Here is a 21,450-nt window from a genome sequence, read left to right as displayed (position 1 = left end):
CCATGAGGTGTCCTGCCACAAACACCACATGGCCTGCTGTTATAAGTGGCTGCAAGCAGCACAACAGATATTGGGGCCTGGGAGACCTGGCTGTAGCGGTCCTGAGGTAAGCAGGTTTGGGTCGCATGGAGCAGCTCCACTCTCCCTTCCCCGCCTTAGCTTGATTTTTACATGTATGCCTCGCCTCACTTGATACAACCAGACAGTGGGACGGGTGGGGTCTTAACTAGATCTTATTTTTGGGGTAGGTCTTATTTTCGGGGAAACCTGGTATGTACCTATTGATGGCTGATTTGTTTGAATGCCAGGTTTCCAGGAATTCTTTAGAATTTTTGAACTTCACTTAGTCTAGGATGCTCCCAGCAGGAGCAGAGGCTGTTGGAGTCACTGCTGTGAGTATCCACAAGCTATACTGTAACCTCACCCAGCTGAGAGGTGGAGGTCTGCCTATTCTGATCAAGAAAGATTTGAAAAGGGATCAGGCAGATGACCCTCTTTGCGACCTGGCTGCAAGGACTCTGGGACGTGGTCAGTGGGAGACCCTGTTCACTGAGTCCCCAAAAGGACCCCGATTGGGACTGATTACAGCTCCAAGGAGGGGTGTTTTATCAGAGGGGTTCCTCAGATGGGCTCGAGGAAAGTTGGCAGCTGTTCTTCCTGAAAAACATAGGGAAGTGGTGCTGATTGCACTACATGATGAGCATAGACATTTGGGAACAGAGAGGACCTTCAAATTAGTAGGAGATCAGTTCTATTGGCCTTGTATAGGTTGAGGATTACTGTCAGTCCTGCCTGCGCTGTATCCAGCAAAAGACTATACCCCTCCCCAAGACCACCCAGTGGGCCATCTGCAAAGTCAAGGGCCCATAGAGTTATTTTGCATTGACTTCTGGTGTTTGGAACCAGATACCAGTGGACAGGGGAATGTATTGGTGGTAGTAACTGATCACTTCACCCACTATGCATAGGCCTCCCCAAAGAAAGACCAGAATGCTGCCAAGGTACTGGTAGAGAAATTCTTTATTCACTCTGATCAGGCAAAAATTTTGAGAGCAGGCTCATCAAGCAATTGCTTGATCTGCTGGGCATTCGGAAATTGCATACCACTCCCTATCATCTACCAGGGGACCTACAGCCAGAGAGGTTCAACCGCACTCTCCTTGACATATTAAGGATGCTGACTGCAGAAAGGAAGCTGCACTAGACTCATACATTTCCACCATTGTGCATGCATACAACAGTATGAAAAATGATGCTACTGGGTACTCCCCAAACCAACTGAAGTATGGAAGAGAGGCCCAACTGCCGGTGAATATAGTGTTTACACATCACTTGCTTCGTACCAGGGCTACATGGACCAGTTGAGGAAGAATCTGAAGACTGCATATGAGAGGGTTCAAGCCATTTCAGGGGCCTGAGAACATAGAGACAAAAGGAATTATGACCTGAAGATGAGAATTCAGGACTTGCAACTCGGCAACCAAGTATTGTCACAAACTCTGGGCATTCCAAGGAAGCATAAGCTGGCAGAGTGGTGGAATTCCCAGCCTTATATTGTCTGTGAGAAGCTACCCAGATTTCTAGTGTATCAGATTTGCCCAGAGGAGAGTGCAGGGACACTAAAGGTATGGCACCGAAATAATCTCTTTGTTCTGAATGAGGCAGTACTAGTCCCCTGACAATCTGCACCACAGGCTAAACCCTGCTCGGCAAGGAGGGGACCAGTGACCTGAACACAGCCTCTTCCATCTGTGGAAGAGGAGGGGGAGAACAGCAATGAGTAAGGGGGTTGTATAAAATGGTTGTGGCCTCTGAGCACATTGGGATGGATATGGGACCAGGGGCACTTAAGCCAGAAGCGCCAGAGTTTGTTTCTTAAGCTCAGGAGCAGGGAGAAGTCCTCGGGGATCATGCATAAGAGGCCAGTGAGCATTCATCACATCAGCCAGAACTAGAGAATAAGGTACCAGCCCCAGAGACCCCTGGACCTGATGAGTTCCCATTCCTCCCAGCCAAGCTGAAACTGACATATGATACTTTGGGCCACAGCACGTAGGAGATGGTACTGCTAGAAAGATCTTAGGAGTCCAAATACAGCTCACTGAGACAAGGCAGGAGGACCCATTCCCCAACTAAATAATTTTGGGGAGGGAGACAGCAGAAACCATCAGAGAATAAGGCAAAGTAAGCAGAGGAGGAGGCAAGAAGAGAGTGAGAGGTGGGAGGAGAGAGGAGAGAAGGGAAGAAGGGCTTATCGGTTTATCCAGGTGAGTGGACAAGTCAGTGACCAGAAGAAATGCCAGATGCAATGGCAGACAACGGAGATGAGCTGATCCAGTAAATGGGCGAGCCAGTGACGGGGTGTGAACTGCACTGGAAGACAGCAGAGACAAGGTGGCCCAGGTGAGTAGGCAAGCCAGGGACCAGAGGGGGTGCCAGACATACAGGTGGATGACAGACAAGCTGATCCAGATGAATGGACAAGCCAGCGATGAGTATGAGACACACCAGCAGACAGCAGAGATGAGCTGATCAAGAGAGTGGGTGAGCCAGTGATCAGAGGGGGTGTGACACGCACTGCAAGATGGCAAAGATCATCGGGTCCAGGTGAATGGGCATGCCAGTGACAGAGGGGGCATGAAACACAGGAAGATGGCAGAGATCAGCTGATCCAGGTGAGTGGGTGAGCCAGTGACCAGAGAGGCACCACACACACAGGAACATGGTAGGGAAAAGCTGATCTAGGTGACTGCTCAAGTCACTGACCAGAGAGGGCGCCAGATGCACTGCCAGATAGCAGAGAGGAGCTGATCTGGGTGAATGGGTGAGCCAGTCACCAGACATGACATCAGACACATGGCATACAGTGGATTGAGCTGATCCAGGTGAGTGGGGGAGCCAGTGACCAGAGAGGGTGCCAGATGCATGGGCAGACAGAATGAGCTGATCTAGGTGAATGCTTGAACCAATGACCAGAGGATGCACCAGATGCACCGGCAGATGGCAAAGACAAAATGATCTAGGTGATTGGGTGTGGCAGTGACAAGAGCAGATGCCAGACACAGGTCAGATTTTGGAGAGAAGATGATCCAGGTAACTGGGTGAGTTAGCGACCAGAGAGCGTGCCAGATGCACAACAGATGGCGGAGACGAGCTGATCCAGGTGAATGGGTGAGCCAGCAAGAAGAGGGTAGACCAGATGCACTAGAAGAGGGCAGAGACAAGGTGCTCTAGGTGAGTGGTTGAGTCAGTGAACAAAGAGTGCTCCTGATGCACTGAAAGATGGAAAAGATGAGCTGATCAAAGTAAATGCTCTAGGTAGTGACTAAAGATGGCACCAAACACATGGCAGACGGCAGAGAGAAGCTGATCTAGGTGGACGCTTGAGCCAAAGCCAGAGAGTGCACCAACTGCACCAGCAGGTAGCAGAGACAAAGTGATCTAGGTGAGTGGAAGAGCCAGTGACCAGAAGGGGCACCAGACACACCAGGAGACAGTGGAGAAGAGCTGATAAAGTGAGTGGGTGAGCAAGTGAGAAGAGAGGGCACAAGACGCAGCAGAGACAAGCTGATCTAGGTAAGTGCTTGAACCAGGGACCACAGGGGTCAGCAGATACACCAACACACAGTGTGCAGACGAGTGGCCAGTTGCAGCAGCCGATGGCGAAGACATGCTGATCTGGGTGACTGGAGGGCCAATGACCAGAGGATGTGCCAGACGCACCAGAAGACGCCAGAGACAAGCTAATTTAGGTGAGTTTTTGAGCATACAGTGGAGATGAGCTGATCCACATGAGTGTGTGAGCCAGTGACCAGAGAGGGCACCAGACGCATTGGCAGACAGCAGAGATGAGCTTATCTAGGTGAGTGGGTGAACCAGTGAACAGAAGGTGTGCCAGAAACATTGGAAGAGGGCAGAGACAAGCTGATCTTGGTGAATGCTCAATCCAGTGACCACAGGGTGCTCCAGACATACCGGAAGCCAGCAGAGAAAAATGGATCCAGCTGAGTTTTTGAGCCAGTAACCAGAGAGGGCACCAGATGCACAGCACACTTCGGAGACAAGCTGAATAATGTGAGTGGGTGCGACAGTGACGACAGGACATCAGATGCAATGCAGACAGTGGAAACAAACTGATCTAGGTGAGTGCTCAAGCCAGTGAACACAGGGGCCACCAGACATACTGGCACATAGCAGAGACAACCTTATCTGGGTGATTGGGTGAGCCAGTGACCAGCAGGTGCTCCATATGCACCAAATGACAAAGAGAAACTGATCCAGGCAAGTGGGAGAGCCGGTGACCAGAGAGGGCTCCAGACAAATGGCAGACACTGGAGAAGAGCTGATCCAGGTGAGTGAGTGAGCCAGTGACCAGACAGGGTGCCAGATGCACAGCAGATTTCAGAGACAAGCTGAATAATGTGAGTGGGTGAGACAGTGATGACAGGACATCAGATGCCCAGCAGACAGTGGTGACAAAGTGATCTAGGTGAGTGCTCAAGCAAGTGACCAGAGGCACCAGACACAGCGGCAGATAACAGACACAAGCTTATCTGGGTGATTGGGTGAGCTAGTGACCAGCAGATGTTCCATACACATCAGATGACAAAGATAAACTGATCCAGGCAAGTGGGTGAGCCAGTGACCAGAGAGGGCACCAGATGCACAACAGATGATGGAGAGGAGCTGATCCAGATATGTGGGCAAGCCAGTGACCAGAGAGGGCTCCAGACTGGAAGACAGCAGAAAAAAGCTGATCCAGCTGAGTTTCTGAACCAGTGACAAGAAGGTGCTCCAGATGTACTTGGAGACAAGAGAGATGAGCTGATCTAGGTAAGTGCTTGAGCCAGAGACCACAGGGGTCAGCAGATGCACGAACACACAGTGAAGACAAGCTGATATGAGTGGGTGGACGAGTCAGTGACCAGAGGATGCTCTAGACTCACTAGAAGATGGCAGAGTTGAGCTGATCCAGCTGAGTGGTTGAGCCAGTGAACAGAGAGGGCTCCACACAAATGGCAGACACTGGAGACAAGCTGATCCAGGTGAGTGAGCAAGCCAGTGTGCAGACGAGTGGCCAGATGAGTGTGCAGACGAGTGGCCAGTTGCAGCAGCCGATGGCGAAGACATGCTGATCTGGGTGACTGGAGGGCCAATGACCAGAGGATGTGCCAGACGCACCAGAAGACGCCAGAGACAAGCTAATCTAGGTGAGTTTTTGAGCATACAGTGGAGATGAGCTGATCCACATGAGTGTGTGAGCCAGTGACCAGAGAGGGCACCAGACGCACCGGCAGACAACAGAGATGAGCTTATCTAGGTGAGTGGGTGAATCAGTGAACAGAAGGTGTGCCAGAAACATTGGAAGAGGGCAGAGACAAGCTGATCTTGGTGAATGCTCAATCCAGTGACAACAGGGTGCTCCAGGCATACCGGAAGCCAGCAGAGAAAAATGGATCCAGCTGAGTTTTTGAGCCAGTAACCAGAGAGGGCACCAGATGCACAGCACACTTCGGAGACAAGCTGAATAATGTGAGTGGGTGCGACAGTGACGACAGGACATCAGATGCAATGCAGACAGTGGAAACAAACTGATCTAGGTGAGTGCTCAAGCCAGTGAACAGAGAGGGCACCAGACATACTGGCAGATAGCAGAGACAAGCTTTTCTGGGTGATTGGGTGAGCTAGTGACCAGCAGATGTTCCATACACATCAGATGACAAAGATAAACTGATCCAGGCAAGTGGGTGAGCCAGTGACCAGAGAGGGCACCAGATGCACAACAGATGATGGAGACGAGCTGATCCAGATATGTGGGCAAGCCAGTGACCAGAGAGGGCTCCAGACCGGAAGACAGCAGAGAAAAGCTGATCCAGCTGAGTTTCTGAACCAGTGACAAGGTGCTCCAGATTTACTTGGAGACAAGAGAGATGAGCTGATCTAGGTAAGTGCTTGAGCCAGAGACCACAGGGGTCAGGAGATGCACCAACACACAGTGAAGACAAGCTGATATGGGTGGGTGGACAAGTCAGTGACCAGAGGGTGCTCTAGACTCACTAGAAGATGGCAGAGTTGAGCTGATCCAGCTGAGTGGTTGACCCAGTGACCAGAGAGGGCTCCATACAAATGGCAGACACTGGAGACAAGCTGATCCAGGTGAGTGAGCAAGCCAGTGTGCAGATGAATGGCCAGTTGCAGCAGCCGATGGCGAACACATGCTGATCTGGGTGATTGGAGGGCCAATGACCAACTGATCCAGCTGAGGTTTTGAGCCAGTAACCAGAGAGGGCACCAGATGCACAGTACACTTCGGAGACAAGCTGAATAATGTGAGTGGGTGCGACAGTGACGACAGGATATCAGATGCAATGCAGACAGTGGCTTAAACTGATCTAGGTGAGTGCTCAAGCCAGTGAACAGAGGGGCCACCAGACATACTGGTAGATAGCAGAGACAAGCTTATCTGGCTGATTGGGTGAGCCAGTGACCAGCAGGAGCTCCATATGCACCAAATGACAAAGAGAAACTGATCCAGGCAAGTGGGAGAGCCGGTGACCAGAGACGGCACCAGACAAATGGCAGACACTGGAGAAGAGCTGATCCAGGTGAGTGAGCGAGCCAGTGACCAGACAGGATGCCAGATGCACAGCAGATTTCAGAGACAAGCTGAATAATGTGAGTGGGTGAGACAGTGACGACAGGTCATCAGATGCCCAGCAGACAGTGGTGACAAAGTGATCTAGGTAAGTGTTCAAGCCAGTGACCAGAGGCACCAAACACACCGGCAGATAGCAGAGAAAAGCTTATCCAGGTTATTGGGTGAGCTAGTGACCAGCAGATGTTCCATATGCATCAGATGACAAAGATAAACCTATCCAGGCAAGTGGGTGAGCTGGTGACAAGAGAGGGCACCAGATGCACAACAGATGATGGAAATGAGCTGATCCAGATATGTGGGCAAGCCAGTGACCAGAGAGGGCTCCAGACAAATGGCAGACACTGGAGACAAGCTGATCCAGGTGAGTGAGCAAGCCAGTGTGCAGACGAGTGGCCAGACGAGTGTGCAGATGAGTGGCCAGTTGCAGCAGCCGATGGTGAAGACATGGTGATCCGGGTGATTTGAGGGCCAGTGACCACAGGATGTGCCAGATGCACCAGAAGACACCAGAGACAAGCTAATCTAGGTGAGTTTTTGAGCATACAGTGGAGATGAGCTGATTCACATGAGCGTGTGAGCCAATGACCAGAGAGAGCACCAGACGCACCGGCAGACAGCAGAGATGAGCTTATCTAGATGAGTGGGTGAACCAGTGAACAGAAGGTGTGCCAGAAACATTGGAAGAGGGCAGAGACAAGCTGATCCAGGCAAGTGGGTGAGCCAGTGACAAGAGAGGGCTCCAGACTGGAAGACCAGAAGGTGCTCCAGATGGAGACAAGGGAGATGAGCTGATTTAGGTAAGTGCTTGAGTCAGTGACCACAGGGGTCAGCAGATGCACCAACACACAGTGAAGACAAGCTGATATGGTTGGGTGGACAAGTCAGTGACCAGAGGGTGCTCCAGACTCACTACTAGAAGATGGCAGAGTTGACCTGATCCAGCTGAGTGGTTGAGCCAGTGACCAGAGAGGGCACCAGACGCACCAGCAGACAGCAGAGATGAGCTTATCTAGGTGAGTGGGTGAACCAGTGAACAGAAGGTGTACCAGAAACATTGGAAGAGGGCAGAGACAAGCTGATCTCAGTGAATGCTCAATCCAGTGACCACAGAGTGCTCCAGACACAATGGAAGCCAGCAGAGAAAAACTGATCCAGCTGAGGTTTTGAGCCAGTAACCAGAGAGGGCACCAGATGCACAGCACACTTCGGAGACAAGCTGAATAATGTGAGTAGGTGCGACAGTGACGACAGGACATCAGATGCAATGCAGACAGTGGAGACAAACTGATCTAGGTGAGTGCTCAAGCCAGTGAACAGAGGGGCCACCAGACATATTGGCAGATAGCAGAGACAAGCTTATCTGGGTTATTGGGTGAGCCAGTGACCAGCAGGTGCTCCATATGCACCAAATGACAAAAAGAAACTGATCCAGGCAAGTGGGAGAGCCGGTGACCAGAGAGGGCATGAGACAAATGGCAGACACTGGAGAAGAGCTGATCCAGGTGAGTGAGCGAGCCAGTGACCAGATAGGGTGCCAGATGCACAGCACATTTCGGAGACAAGCTGAATAATGTGAGTGGATGAGACAGTGATGACAGGACATCAGATGCCCAGCAGACAGTGGTGACAAAGTGATCTAGGTGAGTGCTCAAGCCAGTGACCAGAGGTACCAGATACACCGGCAGATAGCAGAGAAAAGCTTATCTGGGTTATTGGGTGAGCTAGTGACCAGCAGATGTTCTATACACATCAGATGACAAAGATAAACTTATCTAGGCAAGTGGGTGAGCTGGTGACAAGAGAGGGCACCAGATGCACAACAGATGATGGAGATGAGCTGATCCAGATACGTGGGCAAGCCAGTGACCAGAGAAGTTTCCAGACCGGAAGACAGCAGAGAAAAGCTGATCCAGCTGAGTTTCTGAACCAGTGACAAGAAGGTGCTCCAGATGTACTTGGAGACAAGACAGATGAGCTGATCTAGGTAAGTGCTTGAGCCAGGGACCACAGGGGTCAGCAGATGCACCAACACACAGTGAAGACAAGCTGATATGGTTGGGTGGACAAGCCAGTGACCAGAGAGGGCTCCAGACAAATGGCAGACACTGGAGACAAGCTGATCCAGGTGAGTGAGCAAGCCAGTGTGCAGACAAGTGGCCAGACGAGTGTGCAGATGAGTGGCCAGTTGCAGCAGCCGATGGTGAAGACATGCTGATCCGGGTGATTGGAGGGCCAGTGACCACAGGATGTGCCAGATGCACCAGAAGGCACCAGAGACAAGCTAATCTAGGTGAGTTTTTGAGCATACAGTGGAGATGAGCTGATCCAGATACGTGGGCAAGCCAATGACCAGAGAGGGCTCCTGACTGGAAGACAGCAGAGAAAAGCTGATCCAGCTGAGTTTTTGAGCCAGTAACCAGAGAGGGCACCAGATACACAGACAAGCTGAATAATGTGAGTAGGTGCGACAGTGACGACAGGACATCAGATGCAATGCAGACAGTGGAGACAAACTGATCTAGGTGAGTGCTCAAGCCAGTGAACAGAGGGGGCACCAGACATACTGGCAGATAGCAGAAACAAGCTTATCTGGGTGATTGGGTTAGCCAGTGACCAACAGGTGTTCCATATGCACCAAATGACAAAGAGAAACTGACCCAGGCAAGTGGGAGACCCGGTGACCAGAGAGGGCTCCAGACAAATGGCAGACACTGGAGAAGAGCTGATCCAGGTGAGTGAGCGAGCCAATGACCAGACAGGGTGCCAGATGCACAGCAAATTTCGGAGACAAGCCGAATAATGTGAGTGGGTGAGACAGTGACGACAGGACATCAGATGCCCAGCAGACAGTGGTGACAAAGTGATCTAGGTGAGTGCTCAAGCCAGTGACTAGAAGCACCAGACACAGCAGCAGATAACAGAGACAAGCTTATCTGGGTGATTGGGTGAGCTAGTGACCAGCAGATGTTCCATGCACATCAAATGACAATGATAAACTGATCCAGGCAAGTGGGTGAGCCAGTGACCAGAGAGGGCTTCAGATCGGAAGACAGCAGAGAAAAGCTGATCCAGCTCAGTTTTTGAGCCAGTGACAAGAAGGTGCTCCAGATGCACTTGGAGACAAGGGAGATGAGCTGATCTAGGTAAGTGCTTGAGCCAGGGACCACAGGGGTCAGTAGGTGCACCAACACACAGTGAAGAGAAGCTGATATGGATGGGTGGACAAGTCAGTGACCAGAGGGTGCTCCAGACTCACTAGAAGATGGCAGAGTTGAGCTGATCCAGCTGAGTGGTTGAGCCAGTGACCAGAGAGGGCACCAGATGCACAGCACACTTTGCAGACAAACTGAATAATGTGAGTGGGTGCGACAGTGACGGCAGGACATCAGATGCAATGCAGACAGTGGAGACAAACTGATCTAGGTGAGTGCTCAAGCCAGTGAACAGAGGGGGCACCAGACATACTGGCAGATAGCAGAGGAAAGCTTATCTGGGTGATTGGGTGAGCCAGTGACCCGCAGGTGCTGCATATGCACCAAATGACAAAGAGAAACTGATCCAGGCAAGTGGGAGAGCCGGTGACCAGAAAGGGCTCCAGACAAATGGCAGACATTGGAGAAGAGCTGATCCTGGTGAGTGAGCGAGCCAGTGACCAGACAGGGTGCCAGATGCACAGCAGATTTCGGAGACAAGCTGAATAATGTGAGTGGGTGCGACAGTGATGACAGGACTTCAGATGCAATGCAGACAGTGGAGACAAATTGATCTAGGTGAGTGCTCAAGCCAGTGAACAGAGGGGGCACCAGACATCAGATTGTGTGAGCTAATGACCAGCAGATGTTCCATATGCATCAGATGACAAAGATAAACTGATCCAGGTAAGTGGGTGAGCCGGTGACCAGATAGGGCACCAGATGCACAACAGATGATGGAGACGAGCTGATCCAGATATGTGGGCAAGCCAGTGACCAGAGAAGGCTCCAGACCGGAAGACAGCAGAAAAAAGCTGATCCACTAGAAGATGGCAAAGTTGAGCTGATCCAGCTGAGTGGTTGAGCCAATAACCAGTAACTGGTATAGGTGGTACCTTGCTCAATAGTAGCAACTGTGAGAGTGATCTTGGAGTCCTAATGGACAATCACTTAAATATGAAATCACTTAAATATGAGCCAGCATTGTGCTGCAGCTGCCAAAAAAGTCCTAGACTTCATTAATAGAGGGATAGAATCAAGATCACATGAAGTGTTAATACTACTTTACAATGCCTTGGTAAGGCCACATTTGGAATACTGCATCAGGTTTGGTCCCCATGATGTAAAAAAAGATGTTGAGACTTTAGAAAGAGTACTGAGAAGAGCAACAAAGATGATCAGGGGACTGAAGGCTAAAACATATAAGGAATGGTTTCTGGGATTGGGTATGTTTAGTTTAATGAAGGGAAGGATGAGGGGTGACATGATAGCAGTGTTCCAATATCTCAGGGGCTGCCACAAAGAAGAGGGAGTCAAGCTATTCTCCAAAGCACCTGAAGGCAGGACAAGAAGCAACAGATGGAAACTAACCAAAGAGAGAAGCAACGTAGAACTAAGGAGAAATTTTCTGACAGTTAGAACAATTAACCAGTGAGTTCCTGAGTCAGTGATCAGAGCAAGCTCTAGATGCAGATTTGATCATGGAGAGAAGTTGATTCAGGTGAGTTGGCAAGGAAGTCATCAGAGAAGGTGCCAGATGCATAGCAAATAGTAGAGATGAGCTAATCCAGGTGAGTGGGTGAGCAAGTGACCAGAGAAGGCACCAGATTCCCTGGCAGATGATGAAAATAAACTGATCCAGGTGAGTTGGTGAGTTAGTGGTAAAAAGGGACAGCAGATGCACCAGCAGGGGGAGATGAGCTGATGTAGATGAGTAAGCTAGTGACAAGATGGGGTGCCAGATGCATCAACAAAGAGTGGAGACAAGCTGATCTTGGTGAATGGGCAAGCCAGTGAGCAGAAAGGACACCAGATGCACCAGCAAACAATGGAGACGAGGTGATCCAGGTGCGTAGGTGAGCTTCTGACCAGAGGGAGCACCAGCCCACCCTCAGATGACAGAGATGAGCAGATCCAGGTGAGTGGGGGAGCCAGTGACCAGAGAGGGCACCAGACAAACTAGGAGGCAGTGGAGACAAGGTGATCTTGGTGAATAGGCATCGCAAAATGCACCTGCAGGTAACGGAGATGAGCTGATCCAGGTCAGTGGGGAAGCCTGTGATCAGAGGGAGCACCAGATGCTTTGGCAGACAACAGACCCAAGTTGATCCAGGTTAATGAGTGAGACAGCTATTAGAATGGGTACCAGATGCACCAGGAAATAGCAGAGAAGAGCTGATCAGTTGAGTGGGTGAGCCAGTGCCAGAGGGTGCTCCAGAAATACCAGAAGATGCCAGAGGTGAGCTGATTTAGATGAGTGTGCAAGTCCATGATCAGAGGGGGCTCCAGACACACCAGCAGAGGGTGAAGACAGGATTATCTGGGTGAGTGAGTGAGCCAGTGACCAGAGCTGACACCAGGTGAGATCAGATGATGGAGAGAAGCCAATCTGTGAATGGGTCGGACAGTGAACAGAAGTGGTACCAGATGCACTGGCAGATGGCGGAAATGAGCTGATCCAGGTGAGTAGATGAGCCAGTAACCAGATGGGGCACTAGGTACACAGGAGTGTGCAGATATTAGCTGATCAGGTAAGTGCTTGAGCCATTGACCAGAGGAAGTGCCAGACGCATTGGCAAATGGCAGAAACAGGCTGATCAGGGGAATGGGCAAGCCAGTGACTAGAGGGGGTGCCAGACACACCAACAGACAGCGGAGGATCTAGGTGAGTGGCCGAGCCAGTTACCAAACAACAGGCAGACAATGGAAACAAACTGATCCAGGTAAGTGGGTGAGGTAGTGATTAGAGGGGGCACCAGACATACCAGGAGACAGAAGAGACTACCTGGTCCAGGTGAGTGAACCAGCCAGCGACTAGAGTGGGTGCTGGATGCCCTTGCAGATGGCAGAAATGAGCTGATCAGGTGAGTGGATGAGCCATGACCAGAAGGGGCATCAGATGCACCAGGAGACAGTGGAGATGAGCCGATCCATACATACTGACAGATGGTGGAAACAAGCTGAGCCAGGTGAGTGGGTGAGCCAGTGACCAAAGGCGGCACCAAACGGACCGAAGGACAGCAGAGACAAACTGAGCTGGATGAGTGGAGGTGCCTGGACCAGTGACCACTGTAGGCCAACAGCCAGGGCGCGGGACAGAGTGACAGACCTTGAGATATCAGGCCAGTGCCTGAAAACGGGGAGGAACCAAATTGCCTGGGAAAAGGACCAAGGAGGACCCAGACTCTAGTAGCCCTTTCAGGGGTAATGCTACATTTGTTATCCTCAGTATAGCCTATAAAGAGAAATTATCTTATGACTAAATACACATTACTAACATATGCCGGAATGAAGATACAGCCTAACTTTCACCAGTTGTGTCACTGTATAAAAGGAGAAGCTTTTGGAAGAAAGCAGAAACTTCATCCCACATAATCAGGTCTGCTCAATTTACCAGACACTTTACACAGGGCATTTTCATACCATATTGAAAGTGGAGGTTTGTTACATAGACACATGTTAGTGGTACATGTTTTTCATGGATCTTTACTTATTAATAAAGTCAGAGTATCAATGCAGAAAAAAAGTCACAAAAAACCTTTTCCTGGCGGTTTGGTGAGCAGAGTAGTCTGAAACTGAATCACTTTCTTCAAGGTAAGCTTGCTTTCTTCTTCCCCAGAAAAGGAAATTAAATAATTCCAGAGAACCCTTTCATTGGCTAAAGTATTCCAGTTTTACTAGCTTAATGCTGATGTAAAATTGCATATGTTCTTCACTAGCTCAAATGATAGTAATTTAATACGCCACAGTATTGGTTTCTGGCCAAATTCTGATTGAAGTGATATTTATATAAAAAAGCACGGGTCTTTCCTCATCTTATGTATTTAACTTATTAACTGTTTTTAATCAAAAACTAGACTGAAGTCATACAATATCAAATTAGAGTTATAGTTATGAATAGCTGCCATGCAATCATAAATGAGAGAGTATTGCCAATTTTTTGGAGAAGGTTGCTGCTGTTTCTGATTATTTCCATCTTGTCTACTCTAGCATTGTGGGCATAGTGTCAAATGTGTGAGAGAGATACTTCAAGAAAAACGATGCCCCACATTTCTACAGAAACCTTTAATATCTCTGTTCTTTTTCAGAATGTTTGTTTGAGGACAGTATATTATTGAATTGCTGATTCAACAGCTCTCCAGATTGGATATTGTCCAGTATCAAGTCTTTACTGTTTAGCTGTTTAATGTCTCACTCCCCCAACCCAACTTTTCTGGTTACAATAAGGTAGTCTTTTAATTCTATTGGGGCTTCTGGGTATATTCTTTTCTTTGGATTCAAAACTGTGTTTACATCTGTTCACAAGTCAAGGAGAAGATATATGCACAAAGAAAAGGATATACATTCTTCTCCTTCATTCCTTAAGTTTCCTCTGTTTATCAAAAGGTATTATTAGTCTATACAGATAGCTACAATATATAGTAATTCATATGTAAAATTAGCTCAGTACACTTCCTTCTAGTAATATGAATTATGTACTGTACAGTATAATAGACTAAATAAATTTTAAAATAGATGTCATAAAATAAAATTGGTTAAATATATAAGACATCTCATTTTGTGTTTTCTCTAGAGTATTTTTAGTAAACCAGCTTCACAATCTTCCTGGACATACATTATGGAACTAGAAAAAGTACTGCAGAAATTAAAAAGTGATGAAATACAACAGCCACTGTTTAAATATATGAAAACTGGATATCTATATACGGTATATATTATTGATCACAGCTTCAAAACAGGTTTGATTTAATGAGTTTTGATTATTAACAACATCTGGACAACTAAATAATATAAGTTTCATTCCAAAGCAAATGAGTGCAATTGCTCCATTCACCACATGAGGCTTGATGGATGAATTAATGAAAGGAGGAGGAGGAGGAGGAGGATGGAAAAAAGCATCTCCAACATGGCCAAGCATGTCAACACTACCAATTTTATCTGTAAAAACGATCTATTTGTGCTGTTTCTTATAGTCAAGACTGTCTCCTTCTGTCCCTCACCCAGTCTTAGCACCCGATTAATCACCATAAGCTAACTTGTTCTGAGTGGAAGATGATATTAAAGCATATATTTTAATTAAAATATGAAAACAAAATAAAGTTAATCTAGCCATTATTTGGCAAAAGAAGAAAACCTTAGGAGCATATAAGAGACTGGAAGGAAAACATACATTAATTCAATCTGAAAGACCAAAACTCCTATTTGTTAGATTTAAACACTTTTTAAGAAAACATGCTGAAACTGCCCAATCTTATTTGGACAAGCATTGATTCTGCAGCATAGATATAATTAGAAAAAAGCAGGTGTCTTCAGATTTGGATTGAAAATATGTCTCCCCCCCCAAAAAAAGTAAAAAAATAGCTTTAATGGTAAGGGACACTGGAAAGTCTTAAATGTTCATAAGATTCCGCTGCTGTTAAAATAGTGCTCATCCTTGTTATAAACTCTTCCTATAGCTTTCCTGGAGAGGATTTATAGAATTTTATACATGCTATATTCATCTTAAGAGCTAAAATACACTGGGTGCAAGAAATGCCATGCAAAATCTTAGCGCATCACAACCCTAATTTCAAGTAATTTCTAATTTACTACAAGCCAAACCCACTTTTTCTTTGTTTTGTCCTTCCCCAAATGCATATCTACATTGATTGTGTGAACATACAATGTGAGTAAAGAAGGAGGGAGTGCAACAGGTAGCATAACTAATGAAGAATGAAAGCACAGGGAAATGTGTACTCTATTGAAAATAGAGGTTCAGATAAAAGGAGAAAAGGCAGAATGTCTAAAATATTTTGCTGCTTGCAATGCGGCAGTACTGGTTTGCAAGCCAATGTTTTGCAATTGGGAGTTAAGTAACCCATAGCAGATGTGGGGAAAATCCTCTTGTAGTTGAGCTCAGTATTTTCCCCCATCCTATTGAGGCATACTACGTATCTTCTTAAAGGAAAAAAAGACCTACAACAACACTGAATAGAAAAAGGAGGTGGCAAAGAATTAAGACAGTAATAAATGAAATAATTTTCATTGGATTATATTTCCATATTATCAACTCAGTCATTTTTTTTCATTTGCAATTGATAATAAATTGAATCCCTCATGATTTGGTGGAAGTGAAGATAGAGATATTTCTGTGCTCCTATACTCTTAGTAAATGCAAGCTATCCCTTCCATTTTACAGATAAAATGTGGTGGTGGTGGTGGTAGAAATATTTTTCATTTCTAGTAATAATATATATTCCTTGTTTACATACCACCTTAAAGAAATATACCACTTTTCTCCTTACTGCAATACTACGGTTGAGTTTATACATTGTATTCAACACTATTGTGTGATTAGCTATAGGTTGTTGAATAACCTTCCATTGTCTGGATTCACTCAGCATATTAAGCCATAGTTTACAGCAGGGGTAGTCAACCTTGGCTCTTTTATGACTCGTGGACTTCAACTCCCAGAATTCCTGAGCCAGCTAAGCTGGCTCAGGAATTCTGGGAATTGAAGTCCACGAGTCATAAAAGAGCCAAGGTTGACTACCCCTGGTTTACAGCAACGGTAGTATGTATTACTATGTTATGTAAATCAGGCCTATTTTTTCCTGCATAGAAACAGAAATAAAACAGCGATTAGAGCACAAAGTATTTCAGTAAAATCACAGTTGTCTTTACTGTCCTATGGGATTTTAATGTTATATATTTGAAAGCCAAACTGTTGGCACATCAGGCCTGAGCTGTAGTAATGGGGACAGCCAGTAGATGGCAGCCAAGAAATTCAAAAATTGTGGTTTTGCTATCATTAAATGGTCATTCAGATTTTTGCAACCCAGATCTGGTAACCCTAAATTGTGAAGCTTGGGTAAGGGTCCTCTAGAAAGGTATGTCAATGTATTATTATCCCCCTTTAGAAATTTTTAGACTGTGTTTTCTATGGGGCTGAGGTCTGATCTTTTGTATTACATAACACAACAGGATAACGAAAAAGGCATAGTATGTAATTCCTGGCATAACAGGATGGGGACCATGTTCCTAGTGAGCCGCATTTCAAATTAAGTTCTGACAAGAGAGAGGGTGTTTCAGCCAGGGTAATAATTACTGTTTTCTTTCTGTGAGGAGGAAGCTGAACATGGAAACAATGGGGAGTGTTTGCATTCAGTGTTCTGCTTTTTCAGCTTCAGCACTGCAGTTGTGATTCTTTTGAGAAAATGAGGAATGCAGGGCTTCTATTGAACCCATCCTGTAAAAGGGGAATAAAGAATAACCCTGAGCATGTACAGACTGAATGTTCTACATCACTAAGTAAACTGAACTGTCAGTGACTTCTTATACAGATATTTTAATAAGTGTAGATTAACCAGATGCTGCACTGGTGCCTGATTCTTTATTTTACAATCTAGGACAAAAAAACCCCTCACATACCGATATATTGCATGCAGTGGCAGAAATAGATATTTTACTTAAAAATATGCACCTTATAAATTTGAGTTTTATAGTCTCACTACCATCTGTTTCTTTCCTTTTTGGAAAAAAAAACCCTTCTAGATTAAACGCAATGCAGTTGCTGCTCCATTTCCATTAGCACCACTTGAGGCAATTCAGAAGAGGATAAACTATGCCAGTTTAAAAGGTGAGCACTCCAATGCATCTTCTTTGAGATTTCTTTCTTCTATTTTCCAGGATAAAGTTTTCATTTTAAAGAATTATTTTTCATTCATGACAGGGAGCCAAACAGGGAACAACATCATCATGCAGCCAGGATATGCTGAGTGGATGGCCTGCCACAGGAGAAACTCAGTTACTGGTAAATACAGACCCCTGCAGTCAAAGATTCTTAAGATGATCTCCTTTTTTTTGCTCTATATCAGTGTTTTTTCAAACTTGGCAACTTTAAGATTTGTGGACTTAAGATGTGTGAGTTGCTGGTTGGGAAATTCTGGAAGTTGAAGGCCACACATCTTAAAGTTGTCATATTTCAACCTAGTCACCCACTGGCAGGGATCCTTATTGCTTGACTGGTTTGTAGCGATCCTAGACATCACTTAATTTACAAGAAACTTAAGCTACTTTTGCCTGAAGTTTTATGAAGCATAGCTATAATGGGTCTGGGGCAGGGGTAGGCAACCTTGGCTCTTTTATGATTCATGGATTTCAACTCCCAGAATTCCTGGGCTCAGGAATTCTGGGAGTTGAAGTCCACGAGTCATAAAAGAGGGAAGGTTGCCTACCTCTGGTCTGGGGGAAGGAGCAGGAAGTGCTCCTGCGTTCTGTGTAGGGCTGAAAGAGACTATGAAGACTGAGATGTTTCCTGTGTCTTATTTCAACTGCACAATAGGTTATCCAAGTATTACAAAGATATCAAAGAAGTCCCCCACAGAGCTGAGCAAATTTCAAAACTGTTTTTAATCAGTATAAAAAGTCCAGGCATCCTATATTGTCTTATATGTTTTGAATTCCACGGGATAGTTACGGTTCAAGTTGAAAACTGAACAGTACCTTCTTTCTCTTCTCTTGCAGCTGTTGGAAATGGAGAAATGAATAAATCTCAATCTTGACTATGTACTTATCTCAGTGCCAAGACCAGAGTGAATGCTTGTGTACTTTCTTGAATTAGTTACTGACTTTTGGAGAAAGAGGATTCAGAGAAGGGGGATGTGGGAATGGTATAAATTGTTCTATGTGAAACCTGCTTTCTGTGATATCCCCAAATGGAATTTGTTTACTCGAGGAAAAATGACAGATATAATAAAAATAGACAAAGTAGCACTTCTTACGCATACACACATCACTGTTTAGGCCAAATTTAATTTACAGACCCCATTTATGTATGAAGGACCATGTGACTGCAACTCTCCGTGATTGTGGAGTAACGTACTCTTGCTCATATATGGTGGCAGGGACATTCAGCTTTTCCCACTTTGGAGGGGAAGACTCCTCTCCCAACTTCTATAGAAAGGATGGGAAAAACAGAAATAGCATTATCAAATTTCCTTATGCAGATTTTTCCAACATGAGCCTTCATGCTTATTGGGGATTTGGGACTTATAGTTTCCATGCCTCCTGCCAGTACAGAAATAGATAAGGCCTTTAGGTCCCTTGGTCACTAATTGAATAAAAGGAGACAATACAGTTGTATCAATAGGAGAGTCAGAGGTCGTTGCCTGTATCTTCCAAATGTGTAGATGGTTCCAGAAGCTCTACTATTCACAGGTATTCAGGATGGCCAAACTCTCCTTCATTAGTCAAGGAGAACAGAAATACCTGACATTACATGGTGAGCACTCTAACCTGGATGAAGATGCATAGGTGGGGGTAAGAAGGCCCATTCTACCTCCATAATCCCTCCTCTATAGCCCTATATGGCCAGGTTACAGAAAGAAAACATTTCAAAATGTCTTTTTAAGTAATATGAAATAAAGGATATCTACTTGATGCTACTGTTTCACTGCCTGGTTAAACAAAGAAATTAAAAGTATGAATGTACTTATTTGATTTCTATTACAAGCATAACATTCAGCAACCTAGTGCAGATTAAACAAAATAAAGGTTAAATATTTTTGTTGTGTGTCTTTGTTTAAATAAAGAAGTGTAAAGATTTGTCCTTATATTTGTCACTTGGCCTTGATTTTCTCTATGAATACTTCAGTCAAAGAAATCCCTTTTTGCAGTTAAATGCCCTTTCCGGCACTAAAAAGAAACCTGAATAATCATTTTTGGTGTGGCTTCTTGGGTCTGGTTGATGTAAAATGCAAAATATGTCTATATGTGTGGAAACTTAGGGGGAAGAGTTGATTGAAGAGACAAAGAACAGAGTAAGTGGTGTGTGAGGAGGGAAAGCAATAGAGGAGAAACTGGCTTCTAGACAGCATTAAGTAGGGATGCAAATAGTTGGAAAAGAATTTGGAAGAAGACTTTCAGACCTTGCTTGAGCCCATTTATTGTTATATCACCGACTTTCACAGGCTTTTATGTGAGTCTGATTTTTTTTAAAAAAAAATCATTGCTAGCCATGTTAAATTTAATTGGCATATTCCTTAAAATAATAGCAGCTTTTTTTTTTCTAAATTCCTGCCAGCAGACTGATTGTAATGAACAGCAGAGAAATATTGTGTCCAAACTCACTTTCTGAATCACTTTCATAGCATGCAGAGCAAGAGTAGTTAAACTGTGGTCTTCTAGGTGTTGCTAAACTGCAGTTCTTCACATTCCTTTACACTTGTCATGCTGGTTCAGCTGTTGGGAGTGCAGTTCGGGCTACTTCTGCAGGACCATAGGCTCTTAATCTCCAATGTACAGTAACATGCAGTGGCACATTGTCAGTGCCTTTTCAAGGAAACTGAGTGGAAGACAGCCCAAGAATATCTGTAAAAAAATCCCATGAAAAATTCCTTTGGAGGAAGGATCATTGGGTTAACAGTCAGCTTGAGAACTGCAAATTTTATTTTTCTAAAATCTGGATTTAAAAACTGGTATGGTATTCTTCCTTGAAAGCTAATAAAAAGTTCTTTTTAAAAATTATCTAATAATAAAAACGTGAATATGCTAAGAGAGGTAATAGAATTATCTGAAATCTTACTGCGATTCAGTTTAGGAAATCCTAGGTGTCTTAAATAAAAAAGAGGACTTGTGAGAGATGCATTACATGATAGCAAGCAAAAACCCACTTACCCATAAGTGAGGCTGAGAAGGTGTATGCAACTCCTGATTTCACAGCTCAAGATAAACATTCAGAAGGGAAGTTCATATATTGCATGGGTTCTTACAAGTATAAATCTCTTACTTTATAATCCCCGAGTTGCATCATGTATTCACAAAGCTAGATGGATTGCATGAATGAGAAAAAAAATCTGCATGACAATGATGTCAGTGATAAGTTAGAAATAAAGAGGACAAATATCTAAGATTTATTGGCCCTGATGCAATGTTTTAAGATCCAAAAGTAAATGCAAGGGTAGTTGTTCAATTGTCCAGTTCCTATTATTGTGTACAATTCAGAGCTCTACCAGCATGCAAAAACTCTCTTACTGCTTTGTTTTCCCTTAAAAGTGTTTAGCATCAATGCTATACTTCATTTTGCATGGAGATGAGGCCAGCTATTGCCATCAAGAAAGATTAGACAAGCAATATAAACTGTTAAAAACCATTAAAATCCACTTTACTTTTTCTCTTCCCATGTAAAGAAAGGAGGTGGGGAGAAAATGGGGGAACAGGTCACTTTTTCCCACTCCCTCTCTAGCCATGGTTGGCAGGATGAGCAGGGAACGGGGCAGAAAGCAGCAGAGAAATGAGATGGAACAGCTCCTTTGGTGCCAAACTCCTAATCCCACAGAATGGACACTCCAGTCTCCATGGACACTCCATGTCTTCTGTTGCCAGCTACTGGTGCCAAAGAAGGCACTTCCCATTCCACTCCTATTTTGCTTCCTTGCTAAGGCATAATTACTTTGGGAAGTGTGGCCAGCCCTTTCAATAAGCTAGCAGAGTTTTCTGCATAGCAGCATTTTCATGCTACCACGCTGAAGAACCCTAGGGATGCATATTTAGACAAAGTAGAAATCAATTCCATTGACAGGATCAATAAACTTTTAGAAACCATAATATTCTAGGAAGGAA

The sequence above is a fragment of the Protobothrops mucrosquamatus genome, unplaced genomic scaffold (genome assembly GCF_001527695.2).
Source record: "Protobothrops mucrosquamatus isolate PMUCROS unplaced genomic scaffold, P.Mucros_1.0 scaffold259, whole genome shotgun sequence".
NCBI lineage: Eukaryota > Metazoa > Chordata > Lepidosauria > Squamata > Viperidae > Protobothrops > Protobothrops mucrosquamatus.
This window is presented reverse-complemented; position numbering follows the sequence as displayed.